The sequence below is a fragment of the Pan troglodytes genome, chromosome 4, assembly GCF_028858775.2.
Source record: "Pan troglodytes isolate AG18354 chromosome 4, NHGRI_mPanTro3-v2.0_pri, whole genome shotgun sequence".
Taxonomy (NCBI): Eukaryota; Metazoa; Chordata; class Mammalia; order Primates; family Hominidae; genus Pan; species Pan troglodytes.
Genome location: NC_072402.2, coordinates 57,504,123 through 57,511,068, shown reverse-complemented (window position 1 = coordinate 57,511,068; position 6,946 = coordinate 57,504,123).

Genomic DNA, 6,946 nt, shown 5'->3' with positions numbered 1-6,946 from the left:
AGCTGGGACTACAGGCGCCTGCCACCATGCCTGGCTAATTTTTTGTATTTTTAGTAAAGACGGAGTTTCACCACATTAGCCAGGATAGTCTCGATCTCCTGACCTCATGATCCACCCACCTCAGCCTCCCAAAGTGCTGGGATTACAGGCATGAAGCCATCACGCCCGGCAAATCATTGTTGTTTCAAGCCACTAAATGTACAGTAATTTGTTACAGAAGCCACAAAAGCTCTTTGTGAATTTAACTTCTATACAGGTGATACAAACCATTTTGTGTATGTATTTTGTTTGTTTGTTCGTTTTAATTTTTGTAGCAATGGAGTCTCATTATATTGGCCAGGCTGGTCTTGAACTCCTAGCTTCAAGTGATCCTCCTGCCTTGGCCTCTCAAAGTGCTGGGATTACAGGCATGAGCCACCATGCCTGGCCATTATGTGTTCCTTTGTTTGTTTGTTTTTGAGACAGGGTCTTGCTCTGTTACCTAGGCTAGAGTGCAATAGTATGATCATGGCTCACTGCACCCTCCACCTCCCTGGGCTTCAGTGATCCTCCCACCTCAGCCTCCCAAGCAGCTGAGACTACAGGCACACACCACCATGTTCAGCTAAGTTTTTTTTCTTGTTGTTGTGGAGGAAGGATCTCACTATGAACTCCTAGGCTCAAGCAATTCTTCCACCTAGGCCTCACAAAGTGCTGGGATTACAGGCATGAGTTGCTGTGGCTGGCCTCATTCTATATATGTGTATTAGTCCGTTTTCACGCTGCTAATAAAGACATAGCTGAGACTGGGCAATTTACAAAAAAGAAAGAGGTTTAATTGGACTTACAGTTCCACATGGCTGGGGAAGTCTCACAATCATGGTGGAAGGCAAGGAGGAACAAGTCACGTCTTACATGGATGGCAGCAGGCAAAGAGAGCAGCGGGAAAACTCCCCCTTACAATAATCATCAGATCTGGTGAGACTTACTCACTATCACAAGAACAGTACGTGAAAGACCTGCCCCCATGATTCAATTACCTCTCCACCCTGTCCCTCCCACAACACATGGGAATTCAAGATGAGATTTGGGTGGGGACACAGCCCAACCATATCAATATGTTAAAGTTTTCTTCAGAAAAATATATAGCACAATTATGCAGCAATAGCATTAAGTGCCTAACACAATGCCTAAGTGCTCAAAAAAGATGCATTTTCCTTCCTGTATTTATTATTTCCACAAATACTAATTGCATGCCTACTACATTCCCAGCACCATTCAAGGCACTAGGGAGAGATCTCTTCCCTCATAGAGCTTGTGTTCTTTTTTTTCTTTTTTCTTTTTTTTTTTTTTTTGAGATGGGTTCTTGCTTGTCACCAGGCTAGAGTGCAGTGGAACGATCTCGGCTCACTGCAACCTCCGCCTCCCAGGTTCAAACAATTCTCCTGCCTCAGCCTCCTGAGTAGCTGGGACTACAGGCATGTGCCACCATGCCCAGTTAATTTTGGTATTTTTAGTAGAGACAAGGTTTCACCATGTTGGCCAGGATGGTCTCAATCTCTTGACCTCGTGATCCGCCTGCCTCAGCCTCCCAAAGTGCTGGGATTACAGGCGTAAGTGCATTCTTAGCACTTAGCAAGTAAGACAGAAATTATAATTTAATTTGGCCAGCATAGGTTGGATTTAAGAAAAAAACTTTTTATTATGACAATTTCAAACATACAGAAAAGGAGGGAGAGTACAAAATGAACCACCATGTGCCCATCACCCAACTTCTATAATTATCAACATTTTACTGATCTTTGCCCAGGACTTTTTTTTTTTTTTTGAGATGGAGTTTCACTCTTTTCGCCCAGGCTGGAGTGCAATGGCGTGATCTCAGCTCACTGCAACCTCTGCCTCCCAGGTTCAAACAATTCTCCTGCCTCAGCCTCCCGACTAGTAGCTGGGATTACAGGCAACTGGCTAATTTTTTTTTTTTTTGAGACAGAGTCTCACTCTGTCATCAGGCTGGAGGGCAGTGGCGTGATCTTGACTCACTGCAACCTCCGCCTCCTGGTTCAAGCGATTCTCCTGCCTCAGCCTCCCGAGTAGCTGGGACTACAGGTGTGCACCACCACGCCCAGCTAATTTTTGTATTTTTAGTAGAGATAGGGTTTCATCATGTTGGCCATCTCAATCTCTTGACCTCGTGATCTGCCTGCCTCAGCCTCCCAAAGTGCTGGGATTACAGGCGTGAGCCCCTGCGCCTGGCCTAATTTTGTATTTTTAGTAGAGATGGGGTTTCTCCATGTTGGTTAGGCTGGTCTCAAACTCCCAACCTCAGGTGATCCACCCACCTTGGCCTCCCAAAGTGCTGGGATCACAGGTGTGAGCCACTGCACCCGCTGTACAGGATATTTTAAATATTTATATTAGTTATCAATAATTAAGTGTAAGGAATTTTAAAGAAATTTCATATAAAAAAATTTCAGAGCATTTGACAGCACTGGACCCACATTTCCACACAGCAACAATTAGCTATACCTAAGAACCTTCTGACACTAGCTAGATGGGCTAATGCATGTATCTGATTACCATGTTACTGACCTCCCTATTGTCTCTCCTGTACCAAAGTCTAGTGACAGACACTATTGTTAAATAAACTTTTTTTTTTTAGCCATCACACTTGGCTGTTTTTAATTTTTTTTGTTTTTGGTTTTTGTTTTTGTTTTTGTAGAGAAGAGGTCTCACCATGTTTCCCAGGCTGGTCTCAAACTTCTGAGCTCAAGCCATCTTCCTGCCTCCACCTCCTAAAGTGCTAGGATTACAGGTGTGAGCCACTGCCCCAGCAGATATTACTGTTATTGTTTGTCTGTTGGTTTGAGACCGAGTCTCACTCTGTTGCCCAGGCTGGAGTTCAGTGGCACTGCAACCTCTGCTTCTAGGGCTCAAGCAATCTTCCCGCCTCACCTTCCCGAGTAGCTGGGACTACAGGCTCACATCACCACACCTGACTGATTTTTGTAATTTTTTGTAGAGACAAGATTTCACAGGTTGCCTGGGCTGTTCTCAAACTACGTCACTCAAGCAAGCCACCTGCCTCAGTCACCCAAAGTGCTGGAATTACAGGTGTGAGCCAGCCTATTATTGTTGTTGTTGTTATTGTTTTGAAACAGAGTCTCACTCTGTTACCCAGGCTGGAGTGCAATGGTGCGATCTTGGCTCACTGCAACCTCCACCTCCCGGGTTCAAGCGATTCTCCTGCCTCAGCCTGCCGAGTAGCTGGGATCACAGGCACCAACCACCACGCCCAGCTAATTTTTGTATTTTTAGTAGAGATGGGGTTTCAACATGTTGGCCAGGCTGGCCTCAAACTCCTGACCTCAGGTGATCCACCCGCCTGGGCCTCCCAAAGTGCTGGGATTACAGGCGTGAGCCACCACGCCCAGCCTCATTCATTACATTTTGAATGTAACTAATTTCATTTCTCCTTAGCTTTAATTTGGGGAATACCTTGCTGTGATCCTCAAGCACATGTGATTTTCCCTTCACTAATTTATTTTATCAGTTCTTTTTATTTTAGTTTAGTTTTTAACCACATGCTTTCACTTTGATTTTCCTGTCCTTAAAGAAAGACAGACAGAAAATTTTCAAAGCCATACTCAAGTTTTACAATTTCAGTGATACCTACTTGGCTAAACTTATTACTTTTCTATATTTTAAAATTATACACACAGTTGCTTCTTCTGGATGCAAAGTTAAATGCCACAATGGGAAACAGAGGCCATGAGCTAATACAGCTGTGATGTGTTTGTGTGTTTTTTGTTTGTTTGTTTGTTTGTTTTTCAAGATGGAGTCTTGCTCTGTCACCAGGCTGGAGGCTAGTAGCTCGATCTCTGCTCACTGCAACCTCCACCTTCTGGGTTCAAGGGATTCCCCTGCCTTAGCCTCCCAAGTAGCTGAGACTACAGGCGCGCGCCAACATGCCCAGTTAATTTTTTTGTATTTTAGTAGAGATGGGGTTTCCCTGTGTTGGCCAGGATGGTCTCGATCTCCTGACCTTGTGATCTGCCCGCCTCAGCCTCCCGAAATGCTGGGATTACAGGTGTGAGCCACTGCTTGTGATGTGCTTTGATTGTCATTTTTCCTTTGAAAAAATATTTCTGTGGTATCTATTCTGTGCAAGGCACAGATAAATACAACCCACATAGCACCTAGACAAAGAGATAACGATTTTAAGCACAACAGGAGCCTAAGAACAATAGAATAAAGCAACAAAATTAAAAGAGCATTGCTTTTAGATCTCATGAGAGACCACAGAGTTGTTACTTTTAATTGTTATAACAAAGGCCTACAAATTTCTTTGGTTGCCAAAATCAGTCTTCAGAACTAAATTCCATTTCTGGGAGGACCTCAAGTGGTCCTGTTTTCCCTTGGAAAAAGCCCTAGGAAATGCTCAACATATCATCATATCACTTGCATTCAAGGTTGGATTCAAATGAAGGTCTTGGAGGCCCCAAGAATCTTACCTAGGTCAATTCTCCCTCAGGAAATTCCCCCTCAGGTCAATCCATAAAGTCATTATTAGTGTCCTGACTTAAAGCAGAAACCAATTCCTTGAACAAGGTGGGCACAGAAGGAAGAAAACTTCTGGGAGAGACTGGCTTTAATTTCAACCAACCAAAGGAACAAAGATGCTTTGGAATGTTTTAGGCTGGCTAGTGATACTCCGCAGCAGAAAATAAACCAGCTGGGTGTAGTGGCTCATGCCTGTAGTTCCAATGCTTTGAGAGGCAGAGACAGGATGCCCTTTTGAGGCCAGGAGTTCCAGCCTGGGAAACATAGTGAGACCTTGTCTCTATAAAAAAAGAAGAAAATACAGAAAATAAACCAAAGCCTTGCCCATCATTCTACAAGGGACATATTTCTACACTGGAGATGCCTGAGTTGTCCTTTCCAGTTGAGGAGCTGTATGTATTTAAAAAGTAGAACTATATCTGAGATTGAAATACTTCTTCAACCCCCATATACCTCCTTTTTTAGATTCTGTTGACCATTATTAAATCTCCAGATTTCTATATGTTCCTGAAGTTTAATTTGGGAACTTGACCCTCCGAGCAGTATGGAATTTAGAGGCCTGGAATTCTTCTCTACAAACTATTAAGTTCTGAGTGGGAAGCCGAATGACTCAGGTGTGAGTTGAGTTCCCTTTTCAGAGACAGAATGGCATGAGATTGACAGCAGGCATTCTGAAGTCACACACACCTGGTTTCAAATCCCAGCTCAGTTACTGACTGGTCATATGACCTTGGGCATGTTACTTAACCAGTCTGAACCTTGGTTCCTCCTCTACAAACTTGGAACAAAAATGATTCCTAACTCACAGGATAATAAGTAGAATTTTCATTATCTATGGCTGTGTAACAAATTATTCCAAAACTTAGTCATTCGAACCAATAATTTCTTTATTTTTCCTTTTTTTTTTTTTTTTTTTTTTGAGAGCAATTCAAGGGAAGGGTAAATAGATCCCACCTCTTTTTTTTTTTTTTTTCTTTGAGACGGAGTTTCACTCTTGTTGCCCAGGCTGGAGTGCAATGGCACGATCTCGGCTCACTGCAACCTCTGCCTCCAAGGTTCAAGTGATTCTCCTGCCTCAGCCTCCCAAGTAGCTGGGATTCCAAGCACCCACCACCATGCTCAGCTAATTTTTTTTTTCTTTTTGTATTTTTAGTAAAGACGGGGTTTCACTGTGTTGGACAGGCTGGTCTTGAACTCCGGCCTTCAGGTGATCCACCCACTTTGGCCTCCCAAAGTGCTGGGATTACAGGCATGAGCCACCGGGCCCGGTCTTTTTTTTTTTTTTGAGACGCAGTCTCACTCTGTTGCACAGGCTGGAGTGCAGTGGCACGATCTTGACTCACTGCAACCTCTGCCTCCAGAGTTCAAGCAATTCTCGTGCCTTAGCCTCCCGAGTAGCTGGGATTACAGGCGCGTGCCACCACGCACTGCTGATTTTTGTATTTTTAGTAGAGATGTGGTTTCGCCATGTTGGCCAGGCTGGTCTTGAACTTCTGACCTCAGGTGATCCACCCACCTTGGACTCCCAAAGTGCTGGGATTACACGCGTGAGCCACTGCGCCCAGCTGCTTCAATTTTTCATCTACGAAATAGCAGTAACAAGTATATCTACCTCACAGAATTATTATAAAGGTTAAATGAAATATTACATGTAGGCCGGGGGTGGTGGCTCACGCATGTAATCCTAACACTTTGGGAGGCCGAGGCGGGCAGATCCCTTGAGGCCAGGAGTTCAATACCAGCCTGGCCAACATGGCGAAACCCCGTCTCTTCTAAAAATATAAAAATTAGCCGGGCATGGTGGTGCATGTCTGTAATCCTAGCTACTCAGGAGGCTGAGGCAGGAGAATTGCTTGTACCCGCGAGGCATAAGTTGCAGTGAGCTGAGATCAAGCCACTGCACTCCAGCCTGGGTGACAGAGCAAGACTCCATCTGAAAAAATAAAAAATAAAATGAAATGTGACATGTAAAAAGCATAGAAAAGTTGATTTAAAAAAGAAATTTTTTGTAGCCCGGCGTGGTGGCTCAAGCCTGTAATCCCAGCACTTTGGGAGGCCAAGGCGGGTGGATCACCTGAGGTCGGGTGTTCGAGACCTGCCTGACAAACATGGAGGATGCAAAAAAATACAAAAATCTCTACTAAAAATACAAAATTAGCCAGGCATGGTAGTGAATGGCTATAATCCCAGCTACTCTGGAGGCTGAGGCAGGAGAATAGCTTGAACCCAGGAGGTGGAGGTTGCGGTGAGTCCAGATTGCACCATCGCACTCCAGCCTGGGCAATAAGAGCAAAACTCTGTCTGAAAAAAAAAAAAAGAAAAAGAAATTTTTCAGCTGGGCGCAGTGGCTCACGCCTGTAATCCTAGCACTTTGGAAGGCTGAGGCATGTGGATTACCTGAGGTCAA